This window comes from Cynocephalus volans, chromosome 10 (assembly GCF_027409185.1).
Source record: "Cynocephalus volans isolate mCynVol1 chromosome 10, mCynVol1.pri, whole genome shotgun sequence".
NCBI lineage: Eukaryota > Metazoa > Chordata > Mammalia > Dermoptera > Cynocephalidae > Cynocephalus > Cynocephalus volans.
In genome coordinates, this window is record NC_084469.1 from 81,076,961 (window position 1) to 81,097,789 (window position 20,829).

Sequence of the window (20,829 nt, forward strand, 5' to 3'; positions counted from 1 at the left end):
CCAGCACCATTTGCTGAAGAGGCAGTCTCCTTCCCAGTGTGTAGACTTGGTGCCTTTGTCAAAGATCAGATGGCTGTAGATGTATGGGTTGATTTCTGGATTCTCTATTCTATTCCATTGACCGGCGTGTGTGTTTTTATGCCAGTACCATGCTGTTTTGGTTATTATAGCTTTGTAGTATAGTTTAAAGTCAGGTAGTGTTATGCCTTGAGCTTTATTTTTTTGCTCAGAATTGCTTTGGCTATTCGTGGTCTTTTGTTATTCCATATAAATGTTAGGATAGCTTTTTCCACTTCAGAGAAAAATGTCATTGGAATTTTGATGGGGATTGCATTGAATCTGTAGATCACTTTGGGTAGTATGGACATTTTCACAATGTTAATTCTTCCAATCCAAGGGCATGGGATATCTTTCCATCTTCTTGTGTTCTATTTAATTTCTCTCAATAGTGGTTTGTAGTTCTCATCGTAGAGATTTTTCACATCCTTGGTTAATTTTATTCCTAAGTATTTTATTTTCCTGGTGGCTATTGTAAATGGGCAGGCTTTCTTGATTTCTTTTTCTGCATGTTCATTGTTGGAGTATAGAAATGCTACTGATTTTCGTGTGTTGATTTTTGTATCCTGCAACTTTGCTGAAATCATTTATCAACTCTAAGAGTTTTTTTGTAGAGGCTTTAGGTTGTTTGATATATAGGATCATATCATCTGCAAACAGGGACAGTTTGACTTCATCTTTTCAATCTAGATGTCCTTTATTTTCTTCCCTTCTCTGATTGCTCTGGCTAGTACTTCCAACACTATGTTGAATAGGAGTGGAGAGAGTGGGCATCCTTGTCTAGTTCCTGTTCTTAAAGGAAAAGCTTTCAGCTTTTCCCCATTCAAGATGATATTGGCAGTGGGCTTATCATATATGGCTTTAATTATGTTGAGATACTTTCCATTTATACCTAACTTGAAGAGAATCTTTATCATGAACGAATGTTGAATTTTGTCAAATGCTTTTTCAGCATCTATAGAGATGATCATATGATCTTTGTCTTTGATTTTATTGATGTGATGTATCACATTTATTGATTTGCATATGTCGAACCAACCTTGCTTCCCTGGAACACATGGACAATAATTTTTTCCTTTGTTGAGGTTGATTGCTTTAACTGATGGCTGCTGGCCAAAGTTGATAGTAGTTAGCACATTAGAATGGTAGTGTATCTGGTAAACATGATACATTTTACTCACGCCATTCTACTTCTTAGGGCTAAATGCTTTGCAAACCTTGCAAGCATGTGCGGGCAGGGACAGTGCCTGTTTTGCTCACCATTGTCTCCTCAGCAACTAGCACTGTGTATTAGTCTGTTTCTGTTGCTTATAACAAAATACCTAGAATGGGGTAATTCAGAAAGAAAACAAAATTTATTGCTTACAGTTTAGGAGGCTAGGAAGTCCAAAGTCCAGGGAACGTATCTGGTGAGGGTCTTGGTGATGGTGACAGTGACCCAGGGGTCTCACGTTGCAAGATGGCAGAAGCAGAGAGAGCAGAGAGAGCTAACCTCCACATTCACTCTCCTTTTAAAGCCCTCAGAAACACGCCCCTGACCACCATTATTAATCCATTCACTATGACATGGTCCTACAGTCCAATCACCTCTTCAAGGCCCCACCTTTCAATTACCATAACAGGATCTCCCACCCTCTTAACAGTCACAGTGGAGGCTATGTTTCTAATACATAAAATTTGGGGGACACAATTCAAGTTTCAGGGAGTTTGGGGGGACATAATTCAATCCACTACATACTCTAATAACAATAACAATTAAAAAATAATAGCCATCCAGTGAGCACTCACTTGGTGCCAGGCAGGGGGCTGTGCACCTGACATATGTGTCTCACTTAAGCCTTGTTGCCCACAGGCGGTAGGAAGTATTATCATTCCCTTCTCACAAATGAGCAACTGAGGCTCAGAGAGGTAAAGCAACTAGTGAAGTGCTTCACAGCTAGTTGGGGTTTTGTCTGAGTCTAGGGCTCACTTTCGGTAGTTGCTAATTCACAGTTGACTCTGTGGAGACTTTCTGCATCTTTGTGGAATAAGGTGCACTAGAATGTGCTAAGAGCCCTGATGAGGTCACTTGTAGTGACACACCGCTAGTAAGAGGCTGCAGGGTTGTTGTGGGAATGAGCGACTGCTGATAGGCACAAGCCTGAGAGTGCTCATCAGTGGTGACGTGTAAACTCACAAGTCATTGTGCATGCATGCATGTGCACACACACCACACACATACGTGTACACACAAACATGAGCATGCATACACACATTCATACACATACACACTTGCACATACATACCCCCCACAATGCACATGTACATACACGAGTACACACACATCTGCACTCTTCCCCACAATACGCACATTCACATATACAGGCCTTCACATGTTTGTCTACGTACACAACACACACATGCAACTCATGCACAGATATTCACACACATGAACACACAGCCAAGTGCATGCACATGTGTACATGCACATCCACAGACACCTGCAAACACAAGTGTGCACACATGCACACCCATACATGCATATATGGGTGTGTTTGCACATGCCCCCACATGTACACATGCACATGTGCACTCACAAGTGTGTGCACATACAGAGACATGCACATGTGTGCACTGTACACTCATTCACACCCCTAGGCTTGCAGATGAGCAGAAAAAAACATGCTTCTGGGATGTCACCCAGGCGGGCATACAAGATGTCTAGGTTGTCTCTTTGCTCTCTGTTTTCTTTCTTGGGTTTCTTTGTTGTACCCTTAGGGCCTTCAACGTTCTTTCCATCCAAGATTTGCTCCCCTGCTGTTGGGCCCAGTGCTGGGCTGACTGGGTGTGGACCTGGACTCCAGCGCCCATCTGTGTGTCCCTGTTTGGCCAGCTCTGGCCTGCGCGCACCACCTTCTTTCCCAACTTGCACATGACTTCATTTTCCACCCTGCACCTGCTGCTTTAAGAGCCCAGGAGCCCGGTGGGCCTGTCCCCAGGGTCAGAGCTGGGGTCGGCTGGACAGCTGCAGGTTGGGGGTAAGCTTTGTTAGCTCCCAGCGGCCTCTTGGAGCCCGGGTAATACTGGGGAAACTGAAACAAAGGCTGACAATAGCCTCCTTCCCTCCCCGGGTGGCCTCGGAGCAGGGCCCGTCTGGGCGGTCTCTGGGGGCCCTTGTTATTTCCTGTGCTGGCTGTGGGGCTCCTGGCCAGCCAGGAACGGGCAGGAAGCGGGACAGGGCATCTCCTCCCCACCCGCTGGGCCAGCCCTTGCAGGCCAGAGCAGCCGCTTCTGTGAGTGGCGGTCAGCCCCGGCCTTTCTGCCCGGCGTCCGCTACTCTAGGTCTGTCTGGCCCAGGCCTGCCTCACTCTGGTCTGCCCAAGCTTCCTGGGAGGGGAAAAAACGACCCCTGAACCCCATCCCAGACCCCCAGTCCCTGCTGCAGACTTCATGAGCTCCCACCATCTGTGCTGAGAGTCCGTGCTGTCACCCAAGCTCCTGCATCTTGTCTCTGTGGCTGGCTCGAGCCTTTGTGGCCTGAGCGCTCACCCCACAGAACTGAGGACAAGGCCAGGCAGGGAACATTTCACTGGTTATTAATTAATTAATTGGGGATTGTGCAAGAGGTAAACTTAGATTTAGTGATAAGGTTAGGGTGACGTTTAAGGTTAAGTTTAGGGTTAGGTTTACCAAGCCCTGCAGACAGAAAAGTTAAAATCGTGTGTTTGAAGCAAACAGACCTTTGTTTCAATCCTGGGTTCACCACTAATTCATTCATCACATTATTGTCAGGTGTCTGTTGTGCCTTACTGGGCCACAAGGACACGATGCAGTCCTTGCCCTCCAGGACTCATATTCTGGAGTGAAGAGACAGACAGTGAGTAGGTGACATACAGCACAACTTTTGAGCTTATTAGCTGTGACAATGGACTTGACTTGGTCATTGCACCTTCCAGGGCCTCGTTTCCTGACCTGCAGGAAGCCCCTGCCTTGTGGTGTAACTATGAGGGCAAGCAAGAGAGTAGATGTCATGTGTTCAGCACAGTGCCTGGCACAGAGCAGGCACTTAATAAATGCTAACTGTGGTGATTGTTAATGAAAGGATATGAGGTGGCCCCTGCACCACTGGGCAGCTAAAATAGTAGACGAAAAGACTACTTATGTCAGAAACCTAAAGTAAGGGTTAGTTCTGCAGCTGAGCTTCCTGGCAGCCTAAGCCAAAGAAGAAATAGAATGAAGGCCTCTGTCTGATTTAAGCACTTGGGACAGACAAATGTTTTTCTGCTGGCACTGAATGCTGAGGAATTTATTGTGCAGATCCTCATTAATCATTGAACAAACAACAGGCACTATCTCAGTAACAATTTGGCATGAAGTACAGAAACGTCTTTCCTAGAGTTCTTTCTTAAATTGACCCTGGAAAAATGCTTGGGGCCTAAGTGCACACCACAGCATTGGAGCTCCATGCGTTACAGCCTGGAGGGGCTGGACAGAGATGAGGGCTGCCTTAACCACCTGCATCCTGGGGCTGATGGGGCAGCTGTTCAGTGCCTGGTTAAAAGCAATTAAGTGGGTTTCTTTAAGGCAGGACCTGGAGGAGCCCTCGATATGCCAGTGGATGCTGTGAGTCTTAGGAAAGGTTCTTCCAGCCTTTTTTTTTTTGACCTCAGAAATTATTCCCCACCCCTTTTTTTGAGGATCACCTATCCTCCACTCATGGAGTCTTAGAACACTGTTTGGGAAGTTCTGTTTACATCCTATGCTTTGAGCTCCACAGCTGCAGACCTCTCACTCATGGTTTCCTCCTCCTCTGCCCAGACTGTAATTTGGCTGTGGTTTATGCAGACAGGCCAGAGGGTTTTCATCTAGTAATGCCCACCCCTTGTTTAGTTTTTACAGGATTATTGTATTTATCATTTTATTTGAGTAGAATCCAACCTCCAAGAGGGGTACAGTTAGGGAAATGGATGCTCAGAAAGGTTAGAGGGCTTGTGGCTGGGGCTCCTAATTCAGGGTCTTTCCACCACTTCATGTTCTGTAGACACACTTGCCAAAAGACACACACACACTCACACACACACTCACACACACACACCTAAACACACTCGACACTCACCCACTCTTTGCTCTGTGTGCACGTTGTTCTGTGCCTGAGATACAAAGTCCAGCTGGAGCCCCCTTCCCTTTTCCTGTCCTGCTCCTCTCCCCGTGGGAAGGACTGTGGGCCTGGCCTGGGTAAGGCCTGCCAGTGGTCACTTACCCAGTCTGGTGGATGCCTTGTGGAGTTTCGATGGTGAGCTGTTCTCTGGAGGCCCTGGGGGGACTTTTTGTCTGGGTAGGAACCTGACCCAGGGAGGGAGGAAATGCCTTCTCCAGACGTGGAGAGAAAGGAAAGAGAGGTGGTCAGCCTGGGATTCCAGCCACAATCCCTGTGTTCTGCAAAGCCACGGAGGCTGGAGACCTCAAGGGACTGCCTAGGACCCAGCTCTTGGGGAAGGCCATAGCACAGGCAGGACCACAGCTATACATGGTGGGATAGCTTTGGGGGCTGGCTGTTGTGCACCCCTATGGTTCTTCCAGGAGTGTGTTTGCATATGTGCTGGCATTTGCAGCATGCTCCTGCAGAGAGACCCAGCATCTGTCATTGGTAAGTGACCGGGCCAGGATTTGAACTCAGATCCCTGTCTCCAGGCCCCTGTGCTTGTCACTCTGTTCACTTGCCTCCCTCAACCAGACATTTCCACAGGCATTACCTCATTGAATCCTTGCAGTAGCACTTTGGCCATAGGTATAATTATCATTCCTTATCGTCACATGCAGAAATTGAGGCTCAGAGAGGCTAGGGGTCTTGTCCAATGTCACACAGCAAGTTTGTGGCAGAGCTGCATTACAGCACAGGTCCCTCCTTATCTTGCTGACAGCAATATGTGCATATTTATAGGTCATTCTTACTCATTTCACTTCTCTCAATTTAGGTATGCATATTTGCCAGAAAAAGAGGGCAATACGAATTTAAAGAGGGTTGGTAATTGTAGTCAAAAGTGCTGGCTCACTCAGGGGGGTGGTATTATGATGTGCGTTTTCATCCCACGTGCCTGACATATGAACCAAGCATCTCATAGCCGTTGTCTCTATGTATGTATCCCAAGCCATGGCAGCCGTATCTTAGGGCAGATGAAAGAATTTTCAGGAATAACTTTGACTCACAGTTTTGCCTCATAGGCTGACTTTAGAACCTGGCATCTCCTGTCCCCCAAAGCTGGGACCCCACCTGGGATATCTGGAATGGGCCTGTGTCCAATCCACAGGTTCATGAAGGGTTCATGCATCAGTGTGCAAGGGCGGGTGTGATGGTTAATTTTATATGTCAACTTGATTGGGCTAAGGGATGCCCAGATAGCTGGTAAAGCATTATTTCTGGGTGTGTCTGTGAGGGTGTTTTGGAAGAGATTAGCATTTGGATTGGTAGACCGAGTAAAGAAAATCTCCCCCCCAGTGTAGAAGGGCTTCATCCAATCTGTTGAGGGTATGAATAGAACAGAAAGGTAGAGGAAGGGGGGAATTCACGCTGTCTGTTTGAGCTGGACCATCCATCTTCTCCTGCCCTCAGACATCGGGACTCGTGTTTCTCGGGCCTTCAGACTGGGACTGGGACTTACACCATTGGCTCCTCTGGTTCTCAGGCCTTTGGGCTTGGACTTGACCTACACCACTGGCTTTCCTGGGCCTCCAGCTTACAGACGGCAGATGGTGGGACTTCTCAGCCTCCACAATCGTGTGAGCCAATCCTTCATAATAAATCTCTTTCTCTATATCTGTGCATATATCCAGTTGCTTCTATTTCTTTGGAGAACCCTGGCTAATACAGTGGGGATGTGTGGTGGGTACTGAACTGTCTCCAGCATGAGTGTTATGCTTGGTCTTCCCCCTGAGCACCAACCCCCAGCCCAATTGCTGGAGCCTGACCTGGAGATGTCTGCTCTGGCCTTGGCAGGGTTTCTCTAAAAGGAGCTTGTCTGGTGTTGGGGAAGACTGGCCTCTCTGCACCTCCACACCCACCCTGTGACCTCTCCAGCTGCCGCCCATCAGCCCTCCATGCCCTGGCCTGGGGGAGAGGGAGGTGGGAGCTGGGTGCCTTAGCCTCCTGCTGCTGTGGGGAAGGGCTCTTGACCTATGCTCTGTGGCACGATGGCCTCCAGGGCTCAGGTCAAGGTCTCTGGAGGCCAGAAGATGGGGAGCTTTAGGGAGTGGTAAATATCAGGAGCACTAGACGAGCTCTGTGTCTGGCCAGATTCAGGGGCCACCAGCACCTTGGGAAGTTGTGGTGCACTAAGGCAGGGTGGTACCAGTGGAGGGTCTCACTGGTGCAATTGGCTAGGAGAGTCGAGACTGAGGTGGGGGACTTCACAAGGCCCAGAAAGGGTCTCTTATAGGCATCCCCCCACTTGTGTCCTTCATTCTAACCCCAAAGCCTTTGCTTAGGCTGTGTCTCCCTCCTGGAACGCCCTCTCCTCCCTCCCACCTACTCTGAAGCTGCACATCCTTTGAGGCCCTGTGCCATCCCCTCCCTCTGTGAAGCCTTCACACGAGTGTCTCCCAGGGTCCTGCCCTTTCTGTGCACCCCCAGCCGGCCCTTCAGAGTCCGTGAGTGCCACATTCCGGCTTGTCCTTTTCCCTTAATCGTTCCTGGGATTCATCTCTCCTCCCACTGTCAGTAGTTTTTTGTCCCTCCCTCCCCTAGTCATCCAACATGAGGCTCAAGCTATGCCTTTATTCATGGATGGACAGTTCCTCAGAACTTACATCACTAGGAAGTTCTACTTGATATCAGCTGCTGCTGGATGAGCCTCAATGCTGTTATTGTAGGACCTCTCCTTGCAGGGCAGTGATGACTGTCAGCCTCTGTCACCACTGGGAAAATCCCCTTAGGCCCATTCATTCATTCATTCATTCACTCATTCTTTCAGTCACAAAGGTAAGTGAGCACCTACTATGTGCAGGGCACTGTTCCAGATGGTGAACAGGATCAACAAAGTCCCTGTTGTGCATAGAGCTCACAGCCTAGTGGGAAGGTGGTGCTAGAAAAGTAAATGAATAAATACCTGACGTGTTTTCATTCAGAGGTGACCAGCAGGGTGACCAGATGGAGAGTGATGGGCTGTCTGTATGGGGCTGTTAGAGAGGCCCGTGTGCTGAGGGGAAGACTTAGAGCCATGCAGAGGGGCGGGAGCAGTGTTCTTCCTTTCTTCTGAGTTGATGGGAGCCAGGCAGGGTTTGGAGCAGGGCAGCAACATGATCGGATTTTTATCTGGATGGGTCTCTCTAGTATGTGTGGGGAAGAGGCGTGTGTGTGGGGGGGGTGACAATAGTGAAGCCGGCCCCGCATTCATCCAGGTGAGATGAGGGGCTCGGATGAGGTCAGGAGGTGAGAAGAGGGCAGAGTAAGAATTTCTTTTCGGAGCTAGATCCAGCAAACTTGTCACTGGAGTGGATGTGGGTATGAGAAAAGAAGAGCAACCAGGGATGCCTCCGGCCGGGGTGTTTGGCCTGAGCAGCTGAGTGGCTGGAGGTTTGCTTATGGAAGTGTGGAGCACTGGAGGGGGAGTTGCCACAATGTAGAGCGACTTGGCGGCGGGTGGCAGGGCTCAAAAATTCAGTGTGGCCACGGTAAGTCTGAGATACCTGTTAGATTTAGAGTGGGCACTTGAATGTGTGGTCTGGTGATCAGGGGGAGGATGGAACTGGGATGTATTTGGGTGTCATGAGTGTGTAGCTGGCACTTACAGCTGGGATGGATGCACCCACTGGGGGAGTGAGTGTAGACGGAGAACAAGGGGTTGAGGTCTAGGGACACATCAACAATGAAGGTTGAGACGAGGAGAGATGTAGTCAGGGAGGCAGGAGGGAAACCAAGAGAGGTTGGGTCCCCCAAACCCAGAGTCTTTTAAGGAGGGAGTCACTGGGCAGGTCCAGTGCTTTCCAAAGTGGGGCCCATGACCTTGATGGGACTAGCTCTTCCTATAGATATGGTCAAGTTATTTGAGATTTGTGAGAGTGTGAAGGAAGACCAGCCTAGTAGCTCTCATGCTTAGTGGGAGCCGGATCAGCTAAAACAGCCTTTGCTTGAAACCATTCTGTGCTGAGAAGAGATGGAGTTCAGGGGTTAATGAAATAAACTCTTGTCTGCAGACTTGCCCATCCGGGGGTGTCTGTGCCGAGTCCCTGTTCCTGGCTCCCGCTCAGGAAACATACCCACGGCTGGACCAGCGGTGGTGTCTGGGAGCGGCAGAGTCCAGCTGTGAGCGAGCCCTCAGTGCTGAAATTGCCAGCCTCGCGCAGCCCAGAGCCAGCCCGCGGAAGTGGGCCAGCCGTACCTCCACACAGGATTAGAGGGATGTGTAATGGATTAAAGATCAAAAATGTTAATTAAGAAATGGTCTTTTCTAATAAGATGCCTTCAAGGGCACAGGCCTGAAAAGGAGGGGATTTCTCATTTTGGCAACACAGTTTCTGTTGTAATGAAATTGGTTCACAGACAGTGGGGAGGACCCGACGTAAGCCTCGTTTTAAAGACATCTCCATCCAAATTAATTAGCAATGAAAAATGAAGGGCCAAGCATCAGGTTGGCAAGCAGGCAGTGTGTGGTGGCCTAGCAGGAAGGCTACGTGGATTTCAGAGAATTCCATCTGTGTCCTGGTGCCTGCTGGAATGTCATCCTTGGTGTTGTGTCGAAGGGCATGTTCCTGGGGACCTGGTGGGGTTTGACTCTCTGGGGTCAAAGGATGAGGCCTGGTTGGCTTGGTTGCTAGGCCTAACTCTGGGTGACTTTTGGCTGTCCATGTCCTCTCTGATTGTTCCTCAAGTTTCTTTTCTTATCAGTTGAGGATGACGGTGAAACTTCTACCCTCTCTGGGTCAAATAGATTCTTATCAAAACTCTCCATTCGGATGAGAGTGTGTATTGTTAAAGGATGTCTTTGTGCACCTGATCCAACCTCAAGGTTGGCAACAAAAAAGTGCCTGGGTCCTCTTCTGGAATGCCTTCTCTCTGCTTTCACAGGCCTTACCTAGTTTCCAGGCTCTGAAGTCCCCCAGGTGGTTTGAATGTCTCAGGAGCACACCACAGCCTAATGGTTAAGAATTGGGATCTGGATTCTGCTTGGTCATAAATTTGAATTCTGGCTTTGCCTCCTGCTTGGGACCTCAGCCTCATGACTTGGCTTCTCTGAGCCTCAGTTTCCTCATCTGTAGAATGGGGCCAGCAGTCCCTTTGTCATAGCACTGCTTTTTGAAGCGGGCAGGAAGATAATGCTGAGGGTGTGGGATTTAGTCTGCGGTGCTGGGGGTCATTGTTTTTATTGCTGAGATGCAGAGGAATCTGTGTGTTGGTTACAGACAGCCTTGGGTGGAGGCTGGCAGCCTCCCCACAGCTCAGGCCTGTGGCATTTTGAGTTCCTGGGCCCTGCAAGGTGTAGAACCTTGTTTTACAAGAAGCCAAAGGAGGGGGAGTCATTCAGAGCTTGGAACTTGCGCAGAAAATCACAAGATGTGAAAAAAGTGTGGATGAAGATGTCCAGTCGAGGGACTGTCATGGACTTCGCCATAGGGTCTCCCTCGGCTGATGGAAGTGTGCATGCTTTCTTGCCCATCACAAATGTTGGTTTTTCTTTGGAGTGATGTTGGGAGCAAGAGAGAGAAGAGAGAGAAGGCTTTTACTGTTGTTATTCCCTCTGGTTGAAGGCACTCTTCTGTGCCTTGCTCCCACTTTGGACTTACTGGACTGCAAACCCTCTCTTAAAAAAAATACATAAAACAACCCTCATTGTCTTTTTTAATGATTTTTGCCTTGAATTGCACTTTGTCTTATTAATATCTGCTTTCGTTTTTCTTGCGTCTGTGTACAACACTTTTTCTCAGCATTTTACTTTTTTTCCCATTAAATTTTTTTTTTTTTTTTAGAAATTGTGGTAACATACATGTAACATAAGGTTCACCATTTTAGCCATTTTAAGTGCACAGTTCAGTGGCATTAAGTATATTCACATTGTTGTGGTACCATCACCAACATCCATCTCCAGAATTTATTTTCCCAACTGAAACTCTATTCCCATTAAATACTAACTCTGCATTCCCCCTTCCCTCAGCCCCTGGCAGCCACCACTCTGCTTTCTGTCGCTGTGAATTTGACAGTTTCAGGGTATGTCGTGTAAGTGGATTCATACAATATTTGTCTTTTTGTAACTGGCTTATTTCACTTACCATAATGTCCTCAAGGTTCATCTGTGTTGTAGCACGTGTCATTTGTCCTTCACTTTTATGGCTGATGATACTCCATTGTGCGGATATACCACAATCTGTCTACCTCCTTATTTGTGGATGGACACTCAGGTTGCTTAATTTTTTGAGGAGCAACCACACTGTTTTCCACAGCAGCTGCACCATTTAACAGCATCCTCACCTCTTTAAAGGTTTGCCTGCTGGTGGGATGAGAGGGAAGCCTGTCATGCAAGGAGGTCTCTTGTCCTGGCCTGGGTAGAGGAAACCATTGGTAAGACGCTGCGTGTCAGGCGTGGCTTTCAGGTTCTCTGCAGCTGAGCAGGAGGGTGAGGGTTTGGAGAAGAGTTTCTATGGGGTTGAGAGCTCTTTCCACCCTCCTGCTTTCCCACGCACACATCCTTCCTTTGGCTTGAGAGAAGCACCCTGACCTCCTTCCTGTCACATTTTGGCTATGGGAGCAGGTGACCCACAGAGGCAGCCCTTCTCTGCCTCCCTGGTGCCCCCCGAACTGGCAGCCGCCTCAGCAAGAAGCCTTCCTGCACAGGTGGCTGTCAAAGACAAGAGGGGGCTCTCTGCTTAGTGGAGTCTGGTTGCCAGGTGTGGTAATGGTGAAGCCTTAACCCTTAACCGGGCAACTGGTGGAGAGGAAATAATGTGCTGGGCTGGTCCATGTTCTTCTGTCGGCTCTTTGTCAGTGATGCTGATGGGGGAAAAAAGGAATGGGTGGGAAGTGACCTTTAAGAAAGCAAAAATGAAAAAGAACGCATGAGCCTAGCAATGAACATGAACTCCTCACTGCCACACCCAAGAAATCTCACAGTCATAATGCTGAACGCAAGAAGCTGGACATGACAGAAAACATAGCGTTCATTTATGTGACATATGTGTCCATTTGTGTGGCATTCGGAAACGGGCAAAGCAATATCTGTGACAGAGGTCGGGAAGTGACTGCCTTTGGAGGGCCACGTGGGAAGCTACGGCTGCCGGGAACGTCCTGTGTCTTCATCTGTGTGCACGCTTGTGTGAAACACGTAACCCAGTTAGCTTAAGATATGTGGGTTAAGACTCAAACAGAAAGGGACATGAAAAGAAACACAGGAAACAAAACATCTTCATTTCAGAGTTGTGGAGGTTGTGGGCTTTTTACTTGGCTCATTTCCCCCTAAGTATTCCAAGACCAGGCTGGGGCTGGTTGCCTTGGCTCAGCCAGCGTTTGGGCTGGTGCTGAAGGTAAGAACAAAGGTCCCGCACAGGCATGTCCCGAGGGTGGAGGGTACTGAGAGAGCCTGGTGTGTCCTTCTGACATCCTGAGTGACAGTGGTGTGGGTAGGAGACTGCTAGCCCTCACTCTTCCCTGCTGCACTTCGAAAGTAAGACAGGGAAACTGTTTAGAGTGAGATTCAGGACACCCATCTTTTCTCCTTCCTTCTGGCCTGACCTCCATTGAATTGATCTACCCCTGTGAGCTCCATCCTCTCATCTGGACAAAGGGATGGTCATTTCTGCCTCACCAGCTTACAGAGTCACTGGGAAGCTTGCATGGGATCTTTGTACCCTGTGAAGGGCTGGCTGCAGGCTTCTGTCTGGGCACCCGTGGGCTCTGGCAGCCAGGGATGGAGAGGACACATGGGAGGGGCGACTGCTGATCCACTGGGGGCCACTTCCTACTGGGGTGTCTGGGCCTGCCTCGTGCCTGATGTGATCTGATGTGGGGATTTTGATTTGCAGGCCTCCCCTGACAGAGCTGGCGCTTATGAAAGTAATGCACCTCCAGGTGTCTGGGCACAAGAGACTCGGCTTGCTGGATCTCAGCCCCTTTGATGAGCGGGTTTTAAATATGAATTTGTTCATTCATTCATTCCCTCATTAAACCTTATTTGAACACTGTCACTGTGCTCTGTGTGTGTGTGGTGGGGAGGTGTGCAAAACTGGATACTATTTGCAGTTAGCCAGTTAGTGGGAGCAGAGGAGGGAGGTGGGGAGGGAGTTACTGTGTTCTCAGCACCCACTCTGTGCCTAGCTGTTGTTGCATTTAATCCTCACAACAACCCAGTGAGGTGGTTATTATTGCTCTCATTTATAAGTGAGGAAACTGGAACTCTGTTGGGCAGAGTCTTTGCTACTCAAAACGTGGTCCGTGGACCAGCATCATCCTCCTGGCCTGAGAGCTTGTTGGAAATGCAAAATCTTGGGCCTCTCCCTTAACCTGCCCACTCAGACTCTGCATCTGAATACGATCACAGGGGATCCAGTGCACATGGAAGACCCGCACAGGCAATACTTTTCCTCTAAAGCATACCTTCTTTAGTAATAATAATGTTGGTCTGAATGAAGCTGTTCACCGTGATAGTACCCAGTGCAGTGCTGAGCACTTCGTGGTTTATTCCCCAACAGCCTATGAGTGAAACACTATTACCATCTCCCTTTATTGCTGAGCAAATTTGGGGAGGTTTAGTAACTTGGCTTTAACCTCTCTCAGGCCGTACTGTATTTGGGAGGCAAAGAGTTTTCTCAGTGTGTATGCACATGTGCGTGCACGTGTGAGGGGAGATGTGGTGATGGCACGACGTGGGGAATTTGCAGAGATGACTCTTGGTGGAAGCAGCAGATGTGGGTCTGGTGAGAAGTTAGCGGGGGTGAGGAGACCCTGGCCACCTCCTGGGAGGTACTGTCCTGCCTCCCAGAGGGGAGACTTTCTGGCAGCTCCATGTTGCCTCCTCCAAGAAGCCCTCCCTGCTTCCCCCTCACAGTTTGAGACCCCTCCTGTGCTCCCATCACCCTACCTTTTTCTTTATCACATTGTCCGATAGGTGTTTCTCGATTCCTTGATAGAGGGTGAGGTTCTTGACGACAGGGTCATGTCTTGGTCATTTTTGCATCACCCATCCCTAACAGTTATTTTTTTTTTCACTCATTCATTTTATAAAAATATAATGGGGACTACTGTGTGCAGAGCCCTGGCTCAGATGCCCATGGTTCCATGGTAAGTAAAGCAGATGTGGTTCTTGATCCCCGGGAATGTACTCTAGAGAGGAAAGCTTTTATGGAAGGGTGACAAATTCATTCATTCATTTATGCATTCATGCAACGTTCATTCATTCATTCATGATTTATTCGTTTGTTTATTCAGAAAACACTAGGCATTGGGGAAACAGTATAAGTAAGTCAGAAGTGATCCTGGCCCTCATGGAACTTAAAGCCCACTGGGGAGTCCACAACCAGAAATCTCTCAAAGAGAGTAAGGGCTAAGGGTCAGGTTGCAGTGGGGATCCTGGCCCCGTCTGGGCAGATAGAGCAACTTCCTGTGATGTCTGAAGGAGGAGTTGGAGTTACACCCAAAAAAGACTGTTCACTTGGAATATCAGGCACCCAACTCATTCTAAACTCGCAACACTTCCAGAATTTTGGGGATCTTGACTCCAAACAAGCACAGTGGTGAAAAGCAAGAAGGTTTGGTCTGTGACACACGTGTGTGGATTTGCAGAAGTGCAACTCCATGCTTTAAAACAGCTATTATCCCACAAAGCATATTCCTGGCTGAGACCTTTCACGAGGCTCGTGTTGTTGGGGAGCCTGTCCTGATCATACCAGAATGTCTGTTAAGATCTGTAGAACCTGGTATGTAAGCTGACCCTGGGCTGGCTTGATGTCCCCTCCAGCCATTGCTGGCCCTTGGTTTTCATCAACTTCCAGCAATGGTATGGCAAACTTTCCTTTTATTATTTTTTAGACTGTTTTATTGTAAAATGAAACACATAAAGAGACCCCCCAAAATCAACGAATTCAGTGAATTTTCATAAGGCAAACACCGTAAAAACCACCTCCCAGGTCTATAAATAGAATGTTGCCAGCCATCCCTGAAGCCCTATTTATGTTCTTCGTCCTAGTCACAATCCCTTCCTCCTTCCAGAAGTAACCACTAGCTTGACTTGTGTAGTGATCAGTTCCTTGTATTTCTTTAAAGTTCTGTCCCCCATGTGTGTACCACTTGCTACTATAATTTAGTCTTGGGGTGTCATTCTTTAAGGAGTATGAGGGAGTAATATTTTTTGCAAGGATGACTATTTTAAAAATCCTTTAAAACAAATCCCTGATCTGGATGCTGCTGGTGTTTAGGCTCCCGGATAAACCATCTTCCACCACTGGCAGGTGAAGGTGGGACAGGGAGTGCCTACCACATACCAGGTGTCCACTCAGAGTTTAAAGCGTGGCTGGACAAGCCGGGGAAGTTTAGTAGTCATCTGGGGAAGAGGTACCAAAGTCTTGAACCAGGGTGACGATGGCTAGAGTGGGCTAACGGAGTGGAGGGGAGGAGCTGCTAGATGGCTCTAAGGGAGGGGTTTGTGTGCGGGGAGAGGAGGCATCTTATGTCATTCTGTCTGACTCATTTGTAACACATTTTCTCTTCGGTGCACTTGGGGAGATTAGTCTCCTTGCACCTTCTGTGGCAGGTAAACCTGAATTTAGTGTTTGGGCTGTCCAGGGTGCATTGCGAGTGTGTCTTCGAGGACATTCTTAATCAGAATCAATGGCCAGGGGGTGTTTCCAGCTGAGTCAGCTCCTCACCCCTCCACCCAAGGGGGGATGCAGAGGCAGGTGGTCATATGTTTGGCTTGGTTTGAGTTCCTAAGAGCTCCAATAACTTGCGGAGTTGTGTTGAATTTACAGACAGATGAGTTCCATGGGAGAGGGCTGTGGGAGATTTTTAAATGCTGGGTAATTAAACAGTGTTAAACTTTGGCATGGGCTGTGTAGTCCTCAGCATGTAGGGGTTTCTCATGTGTTAGAAACTTACTTCAAGCAGGTGGATGACAAAGCCATCCTCTTAGCAGGAGCTGGGGGCTGGTCTCCTTGTTCACCTTGCTACAAGGAGCTGATCTCTACACCTTCCCTGGGGCAGGGTACGTGACAGTAGTTATGTGAATGAATTTGAATTTACAAAGGGCTCCCTTTGCTAGGAGTTCAGAATCTAGGAGATGTTAATATTGCCAGTTATTAAGTTGAGTGGGTGGTAAGCATTATAAACCCATGGAATCCCCAACAGAGTATTGAAACTCAAGAAAAATGAGATTGGAAGCTCTTGGGCTCATTTATTAAAAAACTTTTATTGAAAATCTGTTTTTTGTCTTTGCCATGGAAGAGACAGAGGTCTTCGATTTGGTCCCAACATTACACAGTCTAATGGGAAAGAAATAACTGTCATTGTACATTGTGGCAAGTCATTTATAAGAAAAACAAAACATGTAAGCACAAAGCAAGTTGTTTATTGTGTGTTGGTGACACAGAATGGGAATTCCCACCTTCCTTACTCTGGAGCATGGAGCTGTGCTGTATTTTGGTGAGGTTTCTGTCTTTTAGTAGGACTTTGGCTTTTAAAAAGTCCCATGTACTTTAGAAGAACCCCCAAATTATGCAGCCACATGGACACAGGTTCTGCAGCCTGTTCATGTCTGACCTCCCCCTACCCTGTGCTCGCTCCCCCACCTCACTATGGACTTGTCATCAGAGGTGCTTACCTGTGTCCAGACTCAACATGGGTGTTGCCCCATGTTCCCCATCCTGTTTGTGCCCCACCCCCTCCTACCCTGCCCCCTTGTCCTGGGAGGTGGTGATGGTTTCACCTGCCTCCCTTCCCCGTAGGTGTGCCAAGCCGCTCTGGACAGCCTTCAGAAGGGATGCGGGAGGTGGTGTCCTTTACCAGGTAGGAGCTAGGCTGGATGAGGTGATCTGTCTGGTCACTTCCAACTTAAAGCTTCCCTGGTTCCAGCTTCAGGGAAGGACAGGGACATTTTGGGCCATACATCTGGTAGGAAGATGACCTTGAAAGATGTCACAGAGCTATCATCTGTGACAGTCCAGATGCTCCTTGCCTTGGATGACCTCAGGACTCAGGGGGAACTGGCTGGATTCTGCATCTTCAGACAGGGACTGGCCTTCTGCAAAGCTGTCCTCAAGCACTTAATTATCATGTTGCCTTGATTCTAAAATGTGTATTTTGTTATAGTCTAACATTTCTGAATTTTGGAAGCATTTTAGTGTCCATGTGTATGTTTAATGCAATGACACCCTCCTCAAAAAAAATAAAAAAAGCTGTCATTAAGTTGGTGGTATGTCATGCATTCACAGCTTCTTAGACTCATGGGTTTATGGTAACTGCTGATGGGCAGACTGGGTTGATGCAGGCTGCCTCCAGGATTTGAACACAGAGCCCTGGACCTGTGTGATTATAGCAGTGGCATCTTGGGCCTCTTTCTTTCCTAGTTACGCCTGCACACACAGATGGAGGAGGCAGTCAGTGAAGACAGCAAGTCTGAAACTTTCCAGTCTCCTCTGTGGGCTCTCACCTGAGTTTGCTTAAACACTACATTTGGCATCTCCTCCCTCACTCACAAACCTTCAATGGCTCCCTGTTTCTTCCTCCTCAAACTTGGACTTGGCCTGGCTTCCAGTCTGGCCCCTCCGTCCTTATTTCTGTCTCAATCAGCCACTCACTGGGTTCCTTTCCTACCATCATAGTTTTCTCCAAGACAGGACTGTCTCTCATGTCACTTTGATCATTGAGTGCCTAGGACAGCGCCTAGCCAGTCAGGCATTCTAGCAGCACTCGTTGGCTGATGCATAGATGTAACTGCAACTCAGAACTGAAATCATTCAGGTCTTTTATTATTGTCAGCATCTGGGCAGTGTAACCTGAGGATTAACAATTATGGGAGAGAACTTGACTCTAAGAATGGCTACTTATTATTATTATTTATTTATTTTTAACCAACTACAATTTACAAAGGGTAGGTACATAGAGGGAACGAGGCACAGAAGAGCACACCCTGTAAATGAGGGTTAATTAGAAGTCGTCTTCTAACTCTACATAGCTGGTGCTTCATCAGCAACTCAACAGCATGTAAATAAATCTAATTTTCCTCCAACTCAACCCGTCACAAGCTTAATTACAGCAGCCACAATGTGTGCATGTGTGTATTTTTTTCATTAGTGAAAGAGGGTCATTATTAGCCATGTCTGGTAAGAATTATTATGAAGAGCCAGGTTCCACCCTCGATAGGTGTCCTCAGAGAGCAGAGAGGAACTTTCCGCGTGAACTAAAGAGTTTCCAATTAAGGTGGTTTGGCGGAAGCAGGAAGCGGCAACGCAAATTAGAAAAAGATTACAGAAAGGGGAAAAGCAGGCCAGCAAGCTAGCGGAAGGGTACTGGGAGGCTCTGTTAATTACTGTGTGGAGGAAGATTTCCTTTTGGAGGCTGGACCCCTTTTTTCTCTGCATTGTCATTTGCCTGCCCAGAAATCTTGGGGCTACAAAAACCTGCCTGGTATTCTCTCTTGCATTCTGGCTCCAGAGAGCTGAAAATGAGACTTGCCCTTGGGGGAGCCAGGGCCTGACCGCTCCCAGCCACCTCTTTTAGATGGCTGTTCACACTTCCCTCCCCCTCCTACCGAGGGGGAGGCAGGGGAGGGCACACTGTCACCTCCGAAGCTCTCTGCACTGGAGGACTGTTGCAGGGAGCATATTGTTCTAGAAATAAATAGCTGAAAACCCCCAGTCAGAATTTAGTTAACACAAAGGAAGTCGAAACCTACAGGCCAAGTTCCAATTGTCTGCAGGAAGTGCCCTGCCCAGGGGGGCCTTTGAGGGAGGATTTAAGTCCATTCTGCCTGGCACTAGATGCACAATGTTGGCAAAAAAGTTTATTCTTTCCTTCCAACCCTCACCCCCCACAATGATTGCATTTCCTCATTAAGTATTGTAAGAGGTTGCACTTTGTGGTGCTAATAAATCTCTAGTGATCCAGAAATCAAGGCAGCTGCCCGAGTGCTCCATGCAGATGTGTTCTGGCTGCTCAGATGCTGTCTGTCCTGGTCTGTCTGGCAGCTGTGGCTGGAGCTGCCTTTCCCCCGGCACTGTGCAGAGGGCAGATCTGGTGGCTTTTGGAGTGGGAGAGAGCCTGGATGTTCCGGCTCATCCAAGCCTCTTCTGGTGCCCAGGGTCCCCAACGTGTTCTTCCAGCTCTGCTTGGATGCCTCCAGGGATGGGAGGCTCATCTCATTACAAATCAGCCCGGACCCTAGTGGCAGCCACGATGGTCACGTTTACTGAGCACTTACTGAGTGCCAAAAATTACTTAATTAAACAAACATTATTGAGAACCTCCTCTGGGCCAGGCACTGCACTAGGCATTAGGGATTAATCAGTGACCCAGGATGGAGTCCAATCTGGAATCCTGTCAGGACACAACATGGGAACTAAAGGCAGATATAGGGTGAGGGAGTGGGGATTGCAGCATCACTGTCTGGTTCAGACAAAGAGGAGTCATTGAACCCAAACTTCTCACCCTGTCCTTATAAAACCCTATCTGACCTGGCCTCACCTAAGCGTGCTGACCTTCCAATTCCTCAAGCCCTCCAAACTTACTCTGGCCGTGGGGCCCTTGTATTAGCTGTGCCTTCCACTTGGAATATTCTTCTTCCACCTTTTCATGCCTGGTTTCTTCGTGTCGCATTGTTCCAGTGTTTGCTCAAATGTCTCCTCTCCAGAGAGGACTTTTTCGATCCTGGAGCTAAAGTTGCCTCTTGGACTGTCATCACTTCCTATCTTGTCACCTCTGTTTCAACACCCGGCCTTGCATTTCTCACCACCTGAGATTTCCTGATTATTGTATTCCTTGCTACCTAGTGGATTTTGCCGGTGCCATTAATGGCTGTGTCCCAAGCTCAGGACATTGCCTGGCACACAGTAGACACACAGTCATGAGTTGTGGAGTGGGTGAGGACACATGCAGCACATGGTGGCTCTCTGTGTTACCTCATATGATCCCTGAAACAACCTCCTGCTCTGCTATCCTCTCATTTTACAGATGAAGAAACTGAGGCTCAGAGAGGCTAAATAAATAACCAAGGGTCACACAGGAATGCACCTCCAGCTTGTCCAAAGTCAAACCCATGCACTTAGTCCTCATGATGAATTTCTCCTCCTAGCTGCCCCCGTGGGGTCTGGTTCTGTGCCCTGGGACCTCTCAGAACAAGATGGGTGGCTCTCTTCATGTGCCACCAGTCAGTGGTCTTTAGACAGTCTTCCTGTCCTCCCCTTTTTAAAGGATGAGATACTTGGAAAAATATTCAAGGCTAGAGTTCTCTGATGATATTGCCATTGTGGGGTGGGGACAGGGACTAGTTTTGGCTCTTTCAGGCCCCTGAACTTGTCAAATAGCTGGTGCTGGGGCTGGGAAGGCCCTGGGCAAGTTGTGCAGGCAGGAGAGGACATTTGCAGCTGATGGGTTCTGTCAAGAAGGGCTGCTGCAGGCCCACCAGGCCTGAGCCAGGTGGGGCAGGGTAGGGCAGGGCCGGGAGATGTACCAGGCCACCTGTTTCAGATGCCTTCCTGGGCTACATCACAGTCACAGTGGCCCAGATTCTCAGATTTCTGGGTTAATGGCTCATGGGTGGGTGGGGGGGGGGAGGAGATGTTGCCACACAGTCCAGCTTTCTTCTCCAGGAGCTCAATTTGGAG

At 48.4% G+C, this 20,829-nt stretch overlaps 1 protein-coding gene across 6 annotated transcripts in view; it reads left to right on the forward strand.

The window, feature by feature from the left end:
• Positions 1-20,829, forward strand: part of ZNF423 (zinc finger protein 423) — a 325,449-nt gene that overhangs the window by 69,097 nt on the left and 235,523 nt on the right. The window contains exons 2-3 of one of the 6 annotated variants that reach the window (XM_063110331.1): positions 6,647-6,811; positions 11,505-11,584. The exons of 3 other annotated variants lie outside the window; for them this stretch is intronic. The gene's annotated coding sequence lies outside the window, so the exon portion shown is untranslated. Of the gene's footprint in view, positions 1-6,646; positions 6,814-11,504; positions 11,585-20,829 lie in introns of those variants that run through there. 2 more of the 6 variants (XM_063110332.1, XM_063110330.1) reach the window with 2 other exon arrangements.